The sequence below is a fragment of the Vipera ursinii genome (genome assembly GCF_947247035.1).
Source record: "Vipera ursinii genome assembly, chromosome: 1".
In the NCBI taxonomy this organism is placed as follows: Eukaryota; Metazoa; Chordata; class Lepidosauria; order Squamata; family Viperidae; genus Vipera; species Vipera ursinii.
In genome coordinates, this window is record NC_139512.1 from 91,922,877 (window position 1) to 91,942,066 (window position 19,190).

Genomic DNA, 19,190 nt, shown 5'->3' on the forward strand with positions numbered 1-19,190 from the left:
TCTCTGTCAGCTGAGATATATTCATAATACTTGTTTTAGCTTTCTGCATCTATAGGGAATTCACTATGAGAAGACCCAAGGGAGACCATTCTTGATATAAGTAAACTGCCTTGGGAGTTCCCTCTTTGTTCACTTATCATTCACACCAAGCCTTTTAAGCTTTTAAGCTTCTGGCACCAGCTGAAGGGACCTGTTCACCTTTGTTTTTAATTAAATCATTACCTCAGTCTTTGTGATCTGATCGAGTCTTAACTCAAGCTTTATTTTTTTAAATAGTTTATTTAAACATTACTAAAATTTTTGGAGCTTATATTGATTTGAGGGGGGAATTCGATTATTTGTAACTTATGAGAAGTAGTTTGTTTTTAGTGATAAATGAAACTTTGGATTTTCTTTTTTAATAAGTTTTTAATAATTTTTTAAAATTATCATCTTTAGAGCTTAGTAAATAACATGTTGTCTGGGTTCACATATTTAACATCAATTTCTTCAATATAAATCTATACAGTACTGCACAATCCAGTATTTTTTCTTTAATCTTCCTTTCTTCCCCATATTTTCCCCCTTTCCCCTCATTAAACAATTACAATTCTTAATACTATTTATGTATATAAAATTAGATATCTTCATATTTTACTAATATTGTAGAAATAAAAATAATATCAATTCATAAGTCAATATCCTATTTTTCATGCTCTTATTAAAGTTTGATTTCCCATCAGTGTTTAAAGTAACTTTGTCAGTTATGAATTTCTTAATATTAATTACATTTATATAGCTAAAAAATTATTCATACCAATCCTCCTCTTATTTTCAAATTTCCCATATCAAAAGAATTGCTATTTTAATTCCAAATCATATCTTCCATTATAAAAATCTACTTATATCTAAGGGTCATCTGTTAATCATATTGAAACAGGTATATTAAACAGAGAGTGCTCCCTCTGTTAAATCAAATCCTCTGTTTTTTGAGTCTAACTCTCACTTTCTTTCTTTGGCAAGCAGCTTTCCAGGCCAAGGCAATTAAATCGCCCAAGAATTTTCTTTCTATTTTTGTGAAAGCTGCTTGGCATGTGAAAAACAATTTAGGTAGAGTATTTTGGGGGAGGAACTCTGCTCATCCACATTCCCTAGACATTTTCCCTGCCCTCTCTTTGTTCCATTTTCTAGAATCTTCTTCCTTATCATCAGGTGTATTTTGGAGAAAGGAGTAAAGGGTCTTTTGTATTTTCATTGTTATAGGTGGGTCTTGCAGTATTTTATTTGTGTACGGCAATCCATATTTCCCTTCTCCTATCTCTTCATTCTCTAGGTCTATTTCTTCTGTTTCACCCTCTGGTTTCTGGTTTATTTGTTCATAATTTGTAGTCATTGTCTGGGAGCTTTCCAGTTGTAGCTTTAATTTGGAGATTTGGTCCTTTATATAATTTAGGTTATTTTTAGTCTCATTATGGTTTCTTTTTATGTCCTCTTTATGTGCAAGAATTGTTTGATGAATTTGCTGTAACATAGAGAGTATTTTCTTCTGAAAGGTATTTGTTTTTTCTTGAGGCATCATTCCTAGAAATCCTCTAGTATCACCAGTCTCAGTAAGAGTGGAACAAAATTTCCTCTAATTTTCTGGTCTTTATATATATAGCCTTTATAATCCAGTTCTAATAGCAATATTTTATAGTAATCCTTTGTCTCAAGTGTCCTGAAAATTATCAGTGAGGCAAGGTTGTAATCCACAATGTTCCCAGTGTTCAAAATGTTCAACCTCCCTGCAGCCAGACGTATTCAAAAGTCTTTCTCTCTTTCTTTCTCTCTCTCTCTCTCTCTCTCTTGAGATTAAAAGTCCAAAATCAGTAGGTATTTAAAGCCCATGAAGGTCAGGATGATAAATATGCCAAAGTATTTTCCTTTACTACCAGCTGTTCTCCTTTAAGTTGAAAGTCACCAAGCAGCCAAGGACCTAGTTATAGTGCTGTACTCAAATCCACCACTATATGTCATTCAAAGTCCATTTTCCACTCTTAAAATAAAGGGTTGATTTCTTATATTTCTTACACATTTCACTTCAATAGTTTTTTCCCAAAGAAAAAATCTTAACAATTATCTCAGTTCTCAGATTTATCAAAACTATATCTTTGTATTACTTTTACTTCAGTATTATGTATTTCTGTCTCCCATAAAAAATTTAAAATGCCACTTCTGTTCACATCTGGAGGTTTTAAGCTTCTTGGGAGCCTTTCCCAAGAAATTCAGATGCAAAGTAGTAAAGAAAGGATCAATATTCTCATCCAGTCCAAACATGCTGTTTACAATGTGCTAATTAAAGCTTTTGTTCTTCAGTTGTCAGCAACGAATGGTCGGTCACAGAGGTGTGGCCAGTTTTTCCCCTGCTGTTTTAGTGGGCTTTCCTTGGATCGAATGGAGAGACTGCCATCTCTCTGTGATTGATAAGGCATCCCTCCTTCTTCATCTCCTCTTCGGAATGACTTTAGCCAGGCAAAATCAGGCACAGAAGGCAGAGCTCTGCCTTCCTGTGTCAAATCTCGCCACGATGCAAAACCAGTTGAAACTTTGTGTTTTCTTTCAATGATCAGGTGACACTGGTCACTGAAAGGTGATCAGGTGAGATAAAAATAAATAAATTCCAATTTGAGCATCATCCAAGTGACAAGAACATTTTTTGAACTTGCCAAATGACTCATGGAAATAGGGCACAGAAATTTGGTGACTGCCATAGAGTCTCTTTTTCATGTAAACGTTGCGCACTCCAATTCACTTGTATGATAGGTTTTTAGAAATATACTGCTCAAAAAAATAAAGGGAACACAAGATAAGACATCCTACTATTAAATACAGTACATTGTGTTGTTTAAGTGTTCCCTTTATTTTTTTGAGCAGTATATAAATTTCAAGCAGGCACACTGGCTACACTGGGGTGAGGTGAGAGTATAATGCATGTACAGAGGATTATGGACAAGAATATGCTAAACTAGTGCCAACTTCTCCATGAAATGCCACAAGTGGTAGACTTGTTGATGGTAATAATTTTGGGGAAGAATTCCTTCCACAACTGCATTCCTTCAGTCCACCAAACAGCCATTTGACCAATAGGAAGGACCACAGTTTACTTTAGGAAAACATCATGTTGGAATAGTTTATATCCAAATGTCATCTTCCTTAACCCCCCCCAAAAAAATCCTCTCTTCAAGATCTGCCAAACTGCTGCTTTAACCTGTGGGTGATCTTACTTTGCTTAATTCAGAAATATTTATGCTGTTTAGGAATGATGGGAAGCACAGTTCAGCAAGATCTGTGGTGCTACATGTTCCTGCAAAGTGAAGTTAGGGAAATTCAGGGAAATTTGTACTGCAATATCATTACCTCAGTGATATTTCAAGATAGATAACATGCTTAAATTTTATGTGGATAGAACAATGAAGAGAGAGTTATATAAGATGCCATTTTTAGCAGCAGCTATATGTCTTTTATTCTACATGGAACATCTTAATATTCTTTATGCTATGGCCAACATAACTATGTTTAGTTAAAAACAATGTATTGCCTCCTTTTTCTACTGAGATCAACAACACTGAAAGACCTTCTCAAACATTTACCTACAATTTTAGCCAAACACCATAGCTTCTTTCAGTGCATAAATGACATTAAAAGAAAGGAGAAAAACCCATGTTCTTATGTATCAAACACTTAACAGGCACATTGTGTGCTCCTTTAGAAAGAAAGTTCTTCATGAGAGTTTAATAAATGAGTCATGCTTGATACATTTTCATATTCAATCACATCTCAGATGATCCTGTGGATTTCATAACTAGAAATATATATGAAATGACCAGCATGGCCTTTCTTTATGGTTTTTAAAACTTTGAGTGTGTTTTTCCAATGATTCTGGGTTCAATAATATATTTATGGCAAATTCTTTTGGTTTCTAAACAATAACCATTGTCATGGTAACAAAATGGTGCTGGAAAACAAAATGGTCTCTTGCACATTATTAATTATGCAAAACCAGATTCTGAAGGCGGGCTGTACAGTTGCAGGGGTTCTTTGTTTTGCATATCAAATCAGAGGCTTAATAACCAAGCATTTACAGACTTGAATTATTGATACTGCAAGGGCCAAGTCTGAATGAAAGAGAATGATGCATCTTAAAACTCCATGTGCCTGTGACTTGTTTTTGTAATAATAGACATTGACATATACAAAAAGCTTTTCCACGTATGAGTGACTAAATTCCAGAGGCAATGTGATAGCAGTATTCCAGTATTTGAGGGGCTGCCACAAAAAAAGACGGCATCAAACTATTCTCCAAAGCACCAGAGGGCAAGACAAGAAACAATGGTTGGAAACTGACCAAAGAGAGAAGCAACCTGGAATTAAGAAGAAACTCCTTAATTGGTTAAGGAAGATGACATTTGGATATAAACTATTCCAACATGATGTTTTCCTAAAGTAAACTGTGGTCCTTCCTATTGGTCAAATGGCTGGTGGACTGAAGGAATGCATAAATGAAACTACAACAGAACAATATTTATGAAATCACACAATGAATGAAAGCAAGCTAAGGGCAGCCCTGATATATTATCACTCCTCTGAAACAACTACTTTCTAATAGTGAGGACAATTAACCAGTGGAACTGCTTGCCTTCAGAAATCGTCTGAAGATTTCACTGGAGATTTTAAAGAAGAGGCTAGACAGTCACTTGTCTGAGATGGTATAGTTTCTCTTGCTTGAGCAAGGGGCTGGACTAGAAGACCTCCAAAGTCCCTTCCAGTTCTATTTTATTCTATGCTAGTAGGATTTCTTAAAATGTTGATTTTTAATATAGATTTTTATTTTTTAAAATAAATCCAAATAATGAGCTTCTCACAGACCAGAACCTGGCCTTTTTATAATTTTGCAAAATACTTATCTTACTGGAGGTACATGACAAAGAGAAAAATAGAGATTGAAGCATTCTCTTCTCTTCTATTCATTGCCTTTCAAACCTTTCAAAATAATAAAAAAGGAAGGTAACACACATGGCCATTTATTATCTGTGGAAAATGGAAAAGAGGAAAAACAAGAAGCATAGTAATCACAGGTGAGATTTTAAATATATGGGGTCACTATGGCAACACATTCAATAAATGAGGGATTTTTTTAATGTCAGGTGTAGGTGACCTTGATGATGGATTAAAACTATCTAATAATTTCATAGATATTTTGAATCAGGGTAAGAACAATTTGTTTTTTTTTAAACAGTTACCAAAATGATTTAATCTACATTTTTATTTATAAGCATTTTAATGTAGGTTTATTTTTTTAAAAACTTTCCATTTTTACAACAAATTGTAAAAATGAGTGTGAACATAGACTAAAAAATATTATAGCTCTGAGAACAAAATAAAAACCTGTAACTTCCTGGGCTCATAGGATCTACACTAGATTTTTATTTTTTCTTTGCTGAATCCATTTGTATTTCAACAGGAAACCCAGAAGTAGTTGTTTTAGAGAAGTGATAATATATCAGAGCTGCCCTTAGCTTGCATTCATTCATTGTGTGATTTCATAAATATTGTTCTGTTGTAGTTTCATTTATCTATCATAATTGCTGAATCCAGAATCCAGAAAACCAACTCAAACAAACAAACAAACAAACAAACACTGGAATGTATTGGGGGAATCCAAGATATTTTTTGAAATCTGTAATAATCACTGCATGGTTTATGATCCTAAGATGATGATGATGATGATAATAATAATAATAATAATAATAATAATAATAATAATAATAATAATAGTAGTAGTAGTAACAACAACAGCAACAATAATAAGAATACAAATCTGAACACCATTGGCATTGAAAAATTCGCCATTAGTCAATTGCAAAAGGCGGCTTTACTAGGAACTGCTTCCATCCTGCAACAATATCTGTAATACCATCAAACATCCACATCTGCCTATCCCAGGTCCTTGGTAAGGACTCTATAGGTAGAAAAAAATGCCAAATCCAGTCTGAACATCTGGCTGACTGTGATGATGATGATGATGATGATGATGATGATGATGATGATGATGATAATAATAATAATAATAATAATAATAATAATAATAATAATAATAATAATAAAGTTGAAAAGGACCTTGGAGGTCATCTAGTCCAACCCCTTCTCAGTCAGGAAACCCTATACCATTTCAGACAAATGGCTGTCCAATCTCTTCTTAAAAACTTCTAGTGTTGGAGCATTCACAGCTTCTGGAGGCAGGTTGTTCCACTGGTTAATTGTTCTGTCAGGAAGTTTCTCCTTAGTTCTAGGCTGCTTCTCTCCTTGATTAGTTTCCATCTGTTGCTTCTTGTCCTGCCTTTGGGAGCTTTGGAGAATAGCTTGACTCCCTCTTCTTTGTGGCAATCCCTGAGATATTGGAATACTGCTATCATGTCACTCCTCGTTCTTCTCTTCATTAAACTAGACATACCCATTTCCAGCAACTGTTCCTTATATATTTTAGCCTCCATTCCCCTAATCATCTTTGTTTCTCTTCTCTTCTAGAGTCTCAAGATCTTTTTTACATTGTGGTGACCAAAACTGGATGCAGTATTCCAAGTGTGGCCTTACCAAGGCATTGTACATGGTTTTAACACTTCACATGTTCTTAATTCTATCCCTCTGTTAATCCAGCCTAGCACTGTGTTGTTGTTTTTTGGCAGCTGCAGCACACAGCTGACTCATATTTAAGTGTTTGTCCTCTAGGACTCAGAGATCCCTCTCATAGTTGCTACTATTGAGCAAGGTACCACCTATACTATACCTGTGCATTTGGTTTTTCTTGCCTAAATGTAGAATCTTACTTTTTTCACCACTGAATTTCATTTTGTTAGATAGTGCTCAATGTACAAATCTGTCAAGATCCTTCTGTATCTTAAGCCTATCTTCTAGAGTGTTGGCCATTCCCGCCAACGTGGTGTTGTCTGCATATTTGATGAGTTTCCCATCTATGTCCTCATCCAAATCATTAATGAAGATGTTGAAGAGCACTGGGCCCAGAACAAAGCCCTGGGGCACTCCACTACACACTTCCTTCCATGTAGATGCAGTTCCATTGAGGACCACATGCTGAATATGGCTGGTCAGCCAGCTATGAATCCATCTGGTAGTAAAACTGTCTAACCCACATTTTTCTATCTTATCAAGTAGTAGGTTCTGGTCTACTTTATCAAATGCCTTACTGAAGTCCATGTAAATTATCTCCACAGCATTCCTCTGGTCCACTAATTTTGCCACTTGGTCAAAGAACCCAATAAGTTTTTTCTGGCATGATCTGTTTTTGAAAAACCCATGTTGGCTTTGGTAATGACTTTGTTTACCTTTAGGTGTTAGCTGATCCGTTGCTTGATTATCTTTTTAAGAATCTTCCCTATCAGGTTGATAGTTTCCTGGATCCATTTTTCTCCTTTTTTGAAGGTAGGAAATACATCAGCTTCTTTCCAGTCCTCTGGTAGTTCCCCAGTCCTCCAGGATCTTTGAAAGATATAGTTCAGTGGTTCTGAGATCACATCTGCCAGTTTCTTCACAACCTTGGGGTGTAGTCCATCTGGTCCAGGTGATTTGAACTCATCTAGGGTGGACAGGTGCTCACTTACCATTTTCTTGCCTATCTTAACTTGTATTTTTAATCTTTTTAATGGTTTTTTATGGTTCTGTTTTTAATAGGTTGGACTGTTTTTTCCTTTTGTGTAAATACGGATGCGAAAAACGAGTAGTTCTGCTTTCTCCCTGTTGCTTGTCACCTTCTTGCCATTTTCTCCCACTAATGGACCAATCATTTCCTTAACTATTTTCTTGTTTTTTACATGTTGAAAGAAGTTTTTTTGTTATTTTTTACTTTGGTTGCAAGTGTTAGTTCATTTTGAGCCTTAGCTTTCCTCACTTCATCTTTGCAGGCTCGGGCTATTTGCTGATGTTCTGCCTTAGTTATGTGCCCCCTTTTCCACTTTTTATACTTGTCCTTTTTGTCTTTCAATTTATCAGAGGGTTCTTTATGCAGCCATGCTGGTTTCTTTTGAGAGCTGTTATTTTTCTTCTTCACTGGTACTGTGCTAGAATGGGCTTTTATAATCTCACTTCTTGAGCTTCTTGAGTTGTTTTCCCTTTGAGGATTCTCCTCCTGGAATCCTTCCCAAGCTCTGTCTAAGTTTTTAGTTGTTAGGACTGGTCTTTAATAGCAATTAGCAGTTTAGCTAGTAGTATTCAAAGAGAGAAGATGGAGCCCTGGCTGTGCAACTGAAGTTATGCTCCTTTTCTATATACTGTACATTAATATGTTTTCAAAGGAGAACAGCTTTGTCACTTTTGATTCTCCAGGGGCTCTGCTGATTGACTGGATTTTGAACAAATGCCATTTCTGGATATTTCTGAAAGACAGTTTTAGCTACACTTTACACAACTGTGGTCCAGAGGCCTCAAAACAGGAAACACTTGGTGATAAGTACTACTTGGTCCTGTTGTGGTATGAATAATACTTTTAGGAACCATGAACACCTTGCACAGCTTCTTGCTAGCTGATAATCTTTCCCAAACCATCTCTTATTTCATTGTGAAAAAGTAATAATAGGTGGTAGCCGATTATCCATGAAAATTTTCTCACCCTGTGAAAGAAGCTTCATGTTTCTGCACCTCATTCTTGCTTACATTCTTTTATTTTGTTGTTGTTGTTTTATGGCTTCAAATCTTTTCCTTGTTTTGCATCTTCCCTTACTTAAGAGAGCTCTTCCTAAAATCTTTGCTTGTGGTCTAGTTATGACATCCAAAGCCAGAAAGGCTGCAGACCACTTGAGAATGCTTATACAGTAGTAAATATGCAATAGAAATGTTATGACGATAATTTCACTGAACAGTTTTTTTTTCCTCTGAAATTGAGGATAATTGGAAATGGAGAAACACACAAAGTATTTTTCTCTTTACTATTGCTTTGCCAATTGATTTTGTAGAAGTCTCTATGGACCATGATCCAAGTGCTAGCTCTAGCATCCTGGGGAAGTAATAGCTATTTGGGTTTTCTTGTCTATTTACCAACAATTAAAGCTTTGTGCTGCTTTCCTTTCTTTTTACCTTTTGGCATTACTCAGGATGGCAGGACTTTAAAACCAGCTAATAACATTAGTTTCCTTTGCTTGGTAATTGAGATGCTCAGATCTCACCAAAAGTTGTGGCATGAGTCACTGCAAACATTTGTCTTGCAGAAAGTTGCAGCATGAGTCACCATGAAGTTATGTTCCTGTAGCATTTATCTTTATGATTGTACATCTCTGATGAATGATTGATCTGGGAAAGTGATAAATAAGTAATCCACACACACATACACAAGCACACTGAAGATTGGATCACTGTTGTTTGCATTGAGCATTGGATTTCTGGAGAATATTGGAGTCCAGAGAAAGGAATAAGGTTAGGGATTTACTCCAGACCTCCACATTAATTATTCAATATTCTTAAGAACCCCCATTTGTTAAGAATGCTGTGGAAACAATCCTGGAGGCTGCAGAATAATTATTTCCTCTGTTCTTGCTTCCAGAACCTATTGAAATCTGCTGACCATACTTCTGGAATTTTAGCTTAATGTATGAAAACTCTATGATGAAAAATGGAAATAGAGTCTTGTAGAAGACAGTAGAAACATGCAGTACAGATTGTCCTCAACTTAAGATCAAAATTGGGCTTGCTGCTGGTGTACCTTTCGCCTAGTCACGCAGCAGCAGCCCTGCCTGAGCTGCTCGATGTCCTCTCTGGGCTGGTGGTTGAGTTCCCGAAACTTATAGTTTTGGGGGACTTCAACCTACCATCACTGGGAGGATCATCTGAGTTGGCCCGGGAGTTCATGGCTTCCATGACGGCCATGGACCTGACGCAGGTAATTTCGGGACCGACTCATGAGGGAGGCCACACCCTTGACCTAGTTTTCTTATCTGGACGGTGGTTAGATGATCTTGGTGGGGGCTCTCCAATTATTATGCCCCTGTCATGGACCGATCATCATCTCCTGCGGCTGGTCTTCCGTTTTGCCACCCCCCGCCGTGGGTGTTTGGAACCAATTAAATGGTACCGCCCCAGACGCTTAATGGATCCCCAGAGGTTCCAGGCAGCTCTGGGGTCCCCACCTGCCTCCCTTGCTCACAGCTCGGCAGATGCCTTAGTGGAAGCCTGGGAAAGGACGGCCACTGAGGCTCTTGACCGAGTTGTACCCCTGCGGCCCCTGACCCGGTGCAGATCCCGTCGAGCTCCATGGTTCTCTGCGGAGCTTCGGGAGATGAAGCGTCGGAGACGGGGCCTAGAGAGCGGTTGGAGGTCCAGCCGATCCGAATCCGACCGATTGCGACTAAGAGCCTACATTAGGTCTTATCTCGCTGCGATAAGGGAGGCGAGGTCTAACCACTTCGCCACCCTTATCGCGTCCACAGATAATCGCCCGGCCGCCCTGTTTAGGGTGACTCGCTCCCTCCTAAATCAGGAGGTGAGGGAGGATCCCTTGCAGGGCCGTGCCGAGGAGTTTAACCAACATCTGTCGGACAAAATCGCTCGGATTCGGACCGGTCTGGACTCTGACTGGGCAGAGTCTGACGATCAGGACACGGGTGGTCTTGTCGATATCACCTGGGAGGAGTTTGATTCTGTGACTCCGGAGGAAGTGGACAGGATCATGGGGAGGCTGAGCACCACCACATGTTTATTGGACCCGTGCCCTTCCTGGCTGGTCTATGCAGCCCGGGAGAGGACACGCAGCTGGTTCCAGGCAGTTATATCGGCTTCTTTGAGTGAGGGTATCTTCCCCGCCGTCTTGAAGGAGGCGGTGGTGAGGCCTCTCCTCAAGAAGCCTGCCCTGGACCCAGCTGTATTGAACAACTTTCGTCCTGTCTCCAACCTCCGCTTTCTTGCGAAGGTTGTTGAGAGTGTGGTGGCGCATCAGCTCCCTCTGGTCCTGGATGAAGCGGATTATCTAGACCCTTACCAATCGGGTTTCAGGCCCGGGCACAGCACGGAGACGGCATTGGTCGCGCTGGTGAATGATCTCTGGAGGGCTCGGGACAGAGGGCATTCCTCTGTTCTAGTCCTATTAGACCTCTCGGCGGCTTTCGATACCATCGACCATGGTATCTTGCTGCGGCGTCTCAGGGGATTGGGAGTGGGAGGCACAGTTTTACAGTGGTTCTCCTCCTATCTCTTGGGACGTTCGCAGTCGGTGTTGGCAGGGGGGCAGAGGTCGACCGCGAGGTCTCTCATTTGTGGAGTTCCTCAGGGGTCGGTCCTCTCGCCTCTCCTGTTCAACATCTACATGAAGCCGCTGGGTGAGATCATTCGTGGCTTTGGAGTTGGGTATCATCAGTACGCTGATGATACCCAACTTTTCTTTTCGACCCCAAACCACCCCAGTGATGCCCTCAACGTGATGTCCCGTTGCCTGGAGGCGGTTCGGGTCTGGATGGGGAGGAACAGACTTCAACTCAACCCCGACAAGACTGAGTGGCTTTGCATACCTTCATCCCGGGTCTATTCGGACATTCCACCTCTGGCTATGGGGGGTGAACTATTACCCCCCGTAGATAGGGCTCGCAACTTGGGAGTCCTCCTAGATTCACGGCTCACCTTAGAAGACCACATAGGAGCTGTGACTAGGGGGGCCTTCGCCCAGGTTCGCCAGTTGCGGCCCTATCTTAGCCGGGATGATTTGTGCACGGTCACTCATGCGCTCGTGTCCTCTCGTCTGGACTACTGCAACGCTCTCTACATGGGGCTGCCCTTGAGGACCACCCGGAAGCTCCAACTGGTACAGAATGCAGCCACGAGAGTGGTGTTGGGAGTCTCCCGATACTCCCACGTTACACCTCTGCTCCGTGAGCTGCATTGGTTGCCAGTTGTCTTCCGGGTGAGATTCAAGGTACTGGTAACGGTGTTTAAAGCCCTCCATGGCATGGGGCCGGAGTACCTTGGGGAACATCTGCTGCCGGCATCAAGCTCCCTGCGCCCTGTGCGTTCCCACAGAGAGGGCCTCCTCAGGGTGCCACCGATCAGAGAATGTCGATTGGTGGCCCCCAGGGGGAGATCCTTCTCTGTGGGCGCTCCGGAGCTGTGGAATCAGCTACCGGTAGAGCTCCGGATGACGCCCGATCTTCGCTCCTTTCGTCGCGATCTCAAGACATTTTTGTTTGTACAAGCTGGCCTAGCCTGATGGGGATCGGTGGGGTTGTTTTATTTTTGGTCTTTTAATTTTATCTCGGGGTTTTTTAGAACTGTACTTCTATTGTTTTTAATTAGGGCAATTGTTTAATCACCTTTTAATGTTTGTATTGGCTATTTTATTCTGCCCTGTGAACCGCCCTGAGTCCTCAGGGAGAAGGGCGGTATATAAATGTTATTAAATTAAATTAAATTAAATTAAATTAAATTAAAATTGGGCCTGGAATTTCCATCACTAAGTGAGTGATCTCCCATTATATGACCTTTTCTGCTGTGGTTGTTAAGAAAACCATGTGGTTGTTAAGGAAACCCAGTTTCCCTCATTGACTTTTGTTTGTTGGAAGTATCCTCAGAATGGCGATCATGTGACTCCAAGATACTGCAACCCTCATAAATACATGTCAGTTGCCAAGTATCTAAGTTACGGGACACTGTGATGGTAGTAAGTGTGAGGATCAGTCATAAGTCAGTTTTTCCCCCACACTGTTGTACCATTGAATGGTTGTTAAATAAATGGTTGTAAGTTGAGCACTACCTTTATAAATGATACAAACCACTCACAATAGCATTTGAAAATAATGTGGCAAAACCAAAACAATGAGCACAATAGTTTTTCAAAGTACCCTTTCCATCTAATTCATCTTCAAAAAGTACATTCCCTTGTTCCCTCCAACTGGCCAGCTGTTTCAGTTGCCCAAATCCTTCTGTCCTGACTCTGGGTTCTGAACAACTCGTTACAGCAAGATATTATGGATAAGAGATATTAGATGCCATAGTAGCAGAAGGAGCCAATCACAATCTTCACTCTGAAGATCATGTCAAAACATTGAGGTGGGAAACAACAGAGGCAGGTATGAAGATAGATAGCATGGGGCTCTGTAGTGATCAACCTTGGCCTGCTGTTGATCAGGCAGACTTCCTTCTCCCTCATCTGGGGAGCTGCCTCACTCTACCATTAGCAGGAGCTGCCGGTGCCACTGAGGCTTCAAGATATAGAAATCATAGAACCATAGGGCTGGAAGCGACCTCATTCTTGCTTACATTTTTTTTATTTTGTTGTTGTTTTTCTCATTGTTTTATAGCTTCAAATCTTTCTCTTGTTTTGTATCTTCCCTTGCTTGGGTCTTCAAGTCCAACCTCCTGCACGGACTGCACTGAAAATGAATTACATTTCCCTCACACATAATACTTAGAGAAAGCTTCCTTTTCCTCTAAATGAAAATTTGATAGAGATTCCTCGGCCACTTAAAAATGTGGCCAGTTTTAGTTCTCTTAAAGAAAAGAATATATTAAAAGGAGACTGCTCAGACATGTTAGTAATAGTAATGGATTGTCTGAACCTACAGCCATAGCAAAGATTTGTTCAAGACTATTGTTTAAACTTCCTGGGTTATCAGTGTTGATATAAAGAGTAAATGTATTATGCCTAAATTAGAGGAGAGTCTGAATTGTAGAAGATTTAATACTTACTATTACTAATTAGAGTGTATAGACTGAGTGAGTATATTTGTGTTTCAAAAAATCTGGACAATCCTGCAACATGTAAGAAGTCTATGTATTTCTTTCCTGCCATTCAGCAGCCATCCAGATTTTTTGCAACCGATATATGACTGCCTAAGTTAATTTTATTATACAGCCTTTGATACATTTTCCCATGTTTTCTTCCTAGAAAATAAGATTAGCAAACAAATGCTTCACACTGACTAGCATGCAACCAATTGTTAGGTTAAGCTTAAAGAAAAAGAAGGGGAAAAGATCGATTATTTCTTTGAACTACTAGGAAGCAGTCAACATGATGAAATATACTTAGAAACCTTTGGAAGAAAAATGGCTCAACATCATCCTATAATGTTGCTTTAAAAGCTTCTCTGGTTGAAGTTTGTAGTGATGATGTTGGTAAACTGTATTACAAGTGATCAGGAAAGAATGATGTCAAAGTCAAGGTCAGAACCATCTGTGGACAAGATAACTCAGGTTAGAAGAAAGATTCAAATATTTGCTCAACCAAAAAACAAACAAACAAAAAACCTGTCTGTTGAACCTTGTTCTGCTTTGTATTTCTTAATGTGTCAGACATAACTTTTTAAAATATTAAGGACTGCATGGATTCATAATTGATTTACAGACCATGAACTGCATGTATTTATTCCATGGTATCACTGCACACCTACAGGTGTCAGCTGCACCATTGATGCTGGATGGTTTATAATACATGTGTCTCCATATGCAGTGAAATGTGTACTACTTGTCAGGCTTTATTAATAACTCTTGACTGAGTTGAACAGTAAGCTGGTCAAGTCCACAGGACATTTTTTAAAAAAGTGGGTAAATGGTCAAATCAGATGGCAAAATGCAGATCAATTTAATTAAGTGTAAAGTGACATAAATATTGAAGCAACCTCCAGCCTGGATCCCTTTTCACTTATATGCTGCTCAGTCTGAGATATCTGTAAGTAACCAGGGAAAGTCATTGGGATGGTATTGAATAGGTTATCCAAGATGTCATCCTAATATTCAGTAGCTCTGAAAAAGGTAAATTCCAAGCTAGGGATCATTAGCAAAAAGGCTGGAAAAAAAACTGCCAATGATGATGCCATTATGCAAATCTATGCCATGACCACAATTAGGATACAGTGTATGGTTAGGTTTGCTTCTCTCGAAAAGAGATAAGGGGAAAACCCCAAATGACAGGTACAGCACCTACAACACATAGAATGGAGTGGAATGGAGTGGAGTGGAGTGGAGTGGAATGGAATAGAATAGAATAGAATAGAATAGAATAGAATAGAATAGAATAGAATAGAATAGAATAGAATAGAATAGAATAGAATAGAATAGAATAGAATAAACAGAGTTGGAAGGGACCTTGGAGGTCTTCTAGTCCAATCCCCAGCTTAGGCAGGATACTATACCATTTCAGACAAATAGTTGTCCAATCGCTTCTTAAAAACGTCCAGTGTTGGAGCATTCACAACTTCATAGTATTTTATGGAAAAACTAAAGACGCTATTGCTCGTAAAAAAAAAGAGTAAAAAGGGGTGACTAGTATGAAGTATATATTGTCACATAGAAAAGATGGACAATTTTTCTCGCTCAATCAAAATAAAAGATCCAGAGGTCATTGCATGAATTTCTAATAGATAAAAGAAATTACATATTCACTCACCATATAATTAACTTGTGGAATTCATAGCTACAATTGATGATGGCCACTAATTTGAACAGCAATATAGCAATAGCACTTAGACTTATATACCACTTCATGGTGCTTTATAGCCCTCTCTAACTGGTTTGCAATGTCAGCATATTGCCCCCAACAATCTAGGTCCTCATTTTACCAACCTCAGAAGGATGGAAGTCTGAGTCAACCTTGAGACGGTGAGAATCAAATTGCTGGCAATTGGCAGAATTAGCCTGAAATTGTTGTTAGCTGTGAAGTTGTGTCTGACCCATCGCGACCCAATGGACAATGTTTCTCCAGGCCTTCCTGTCCTCTACCATTTTCTGGAGTCCCTACTGCTTCAGTGTCTCCATCCAGCCACCTCATTCTCTGTCGTCCCCTTCTTCTATTGCCCTCAATCTTTCCCAGCGTTAGACTCTTCTCCAGTGAGTCCTTCCTTCTCATTAGGTGGCCAAAGTATTTGAGTTTCAACTTCAGGATCTGGCTTTCTAAAGAGCAGTCAGGGTTGATCTCCTCTAGGACTGGCCGGTTTGATCACCTTGCAGTACAAGGGACTCGCAGGAGTCTTCTTCAGCACCATAGTTCAAAGGGCTCAATTCTTTGGCATTCAGCCTTTCTTATGGTCCAACTTTCACTGCCATACATTGCAACTGGGAAGACCATAGCCTTGATTATACGCACTTTTGTTGACAGGGTGATGTCTCTGCTTTTTTGTATGCTGTCTAGATTTGCCATGACTTTCCTCCCCAGGAGCAAGCGTCTTTTAATTTCTTGGCTGCAGTCCCCATCTGCAGTGATCTTGGAGCCCAGGAAAATAAAATCTGTCACTACCTCCATTTCTTCCCCATCTATTTGCCAGGAATTGAGAGGGCCGGATTCCATGAAATTGGTTTTCTTAATGTTAAGTTTCAACCCAAGTTTCGCACTCTCCTTCTTCACCCACAACAAGAGGCTCTTTAGTACTTCTTCACTTTCTGCCACTAGAGTGGTATCATCTGTATATCTTAGGTTGTTGATATTTTTCCCGGCAGTCTTAATTCCAACTTTTGATTCATCTAGCCCTGCCTTTCTCACAATGTGCTCTGCATATAAGTTAAACTGGCACAGCCTTGCCAGACTCCTTTCCCAATTTTGAACCAATCAGTGGTTCCATGTCCAATTCTCACTGTTGCTTCTTGACCTGCATATAGGTTTCTCAAGAGACAAATAAGATGGTCTGGTACTCCCATCACTTTAAGAACTTGCCACAGTTTGTTATGATCCACACAATCAAAGGCTTTAGCATAGTCAATGAAGCAGAAGTAGATGTTTTTCTGGAACTCCCTAGCTTTCTCCATGATCCAGCGTATGTAGGCAATTTGATCTCTAGTTCCTCTGCCTCTTCGAAATCCTTCCTGTACTTCTGGTAGTTCTCGATCCACATGCTGCTGGAGTCTATCTTGTAGGATTTTAAGCATAACTTTACTAGAATGTGAAATGAGTGCAATGGTGCGATAGTTTGAACATTCTTTGGCACTGCCTTTCTTTGGAATTGGAATGTAAACTGATCTTTTCCAATCCTGTGGCCACTGTTGAGTTTTCCAATTTTGCTGACAAATTGAGTGTAGCACTTTTACTGCATCGTCTTTTAAGATTTTGAATAGCTCAGTTGGAATACTGTCACCTCCACTAGCTTTGTTGTTGCTCAGCTTTTCTAAGGCCCACTTCACTTCACATTCTAGGATATCTGGCTCAAGGTCAGTGACCACCTCATTGTGGTTATCAGGGACGTTACGCTCGTTCTTGTATAGTTCTTCCATGTAATTTTGCCACCTCTTCTTAATCTCTTCTGCCTCTGTTAGGTCCCTGCCATTTTGGTCCTTTATCATGCCCATTTTTGCATGAAAAGTTCCCTTCATCTGACCAATTTTCTTGAAGAGATCTCTGGTCCTCCCTATTCTATTGTTTTCTTCTATTTCTTTGCACTGTTCATTTAAGAAGGCATTCTTATCTCTTCTAGCTATTCTCTGGAATTCTGCATTCAATTGGACATATCTTTCTTTTTCTCCCTTGCCTTTCGCTTCCCTCCTTTTCTCGGCTATTTGCAAAGCTTCCTCAGACAGCCATTTTGCTTTCTTGCATTTCTTTTTCTTTGGGATGGTTTTGGTTGCTACCTGTTTTACAATGTTGCGAACCTATGTCCATAGTTCTTCAGGCACTCTGTCTATCAGATCTAATTCCTTAAATCTATTCGTCACCTCTACTGTATATTCAACAGGGATATGATTTAATTCCTACCTGAGTGGCCTAGTGCTTTTACCTACTTTCTTCTGTTTAAGCCTAAACTTTGCAATGAGAAGCTCATGGTCTGAGCCACAGTCAGCTCCTAGTCTTGTTTTTACTGACTGTATAGAGCTTCTCCATCTTTAGCTGCAGAGCACATAGTCAATCTGATTTCTGTGTTGACCGTCTGGTGATGTCCATGTGTAGAGCCATTTCTTGGGTTGCTGAAAAAGAGTGTTTGCTATGACCATCGTGTTCTCTTGACAAAATTCTATTATACCTGTGCCCTGCTTCATTTTGTACTCCAAGGCCAAACTTCCCTGTTATTCCGGTTATCTTTTGGCTTCCTACTTTAGCATTCCAATCCCCCATGATGATAAGGACATCATTTTCAGGTGTTAGTTCTATAAGGTGCTGTAGGGCTTCATAGAACCGGTCAATTTCATCCTCTTCAGCACCGGTGGTTGGGGCATAGACTTGGACTACTGTGATATTGAATGGTTTGCCTTACATTCGAACTGAGATCATTCTGTGATTTTGGGGATTGTATCCCAGTATTGCTTTTCCTACTCTTTTATTGACTATGAAGGCTACTCCATTTCTTCTGAGGGATTCTTGCCCGCAGTAGTATACCTGATGGTCATTTGAATTAAATTCACCCATTCCTGTCCATTTTAGTTCACTGATTCCTAAGATGTTGATGTTCAGTCTTGTCATCTCTTGTTTGACCACGTCCAGCTTTCCTTGATTCATGGATTTTACATTCCAGGTTCCTATGGAGAAAAAATCTTTACAGCATCGGACTTTCCTTTCTCCACCAGATACATCCACAGCTGAGCATCCTTTCGGCTTTGGCCCAGTTGTTTCATTCTTTCTGTCACTACTAATACTTGCTCTCTGCTCTTCCCCAGTAGCATATTGGACACCTTCCAACCTGAGGGGCTCATCTTCCAGCGTCATATCGTGTTGCCTTTTGGTACTGTCCATAGGGTTTTCATGGCAAAGATACTGGAGTGGTTTGCCATTTCCTTCTCCAGTGGATCATGTTTTGTGAGAACTCTCTGCTATGACCTGTCCATCTTGGGTGGCCCTACACATCATAGCTCATAGCTTCATTGAATTACGCAAGCCCCTTCACCATGACAAGGCAGTAATCCATGAAGGGGTAGCCTGCAATACGGCATTCTAATCATTGCATCTCCATAGCTGTTCAGAATTTGAATGGCTTTAAACATATGTCTCGTAGTTTTTACACAACAGGTGGTACCTCCAACACCACCAAGGAAGAAATGTAGGAGAGAGGAATGTGTTGACTTTCTGTTTGTGAGCAACACCAAAACTTCTGATTGGCTACTCTGAGAAATAAAATGCTGGGCTAAGGCAGGTCTTTGCCTGATCCATACCTATATCCTTAAACCCAACTTTTTCCAACAGTAGAATGCACAATCAGATTAGTAACTTTTGAAAAATGAAAAGTTTGGAAATATAGAAATGAAAAAAGCTAAAATAAAGCCACATTAAAATA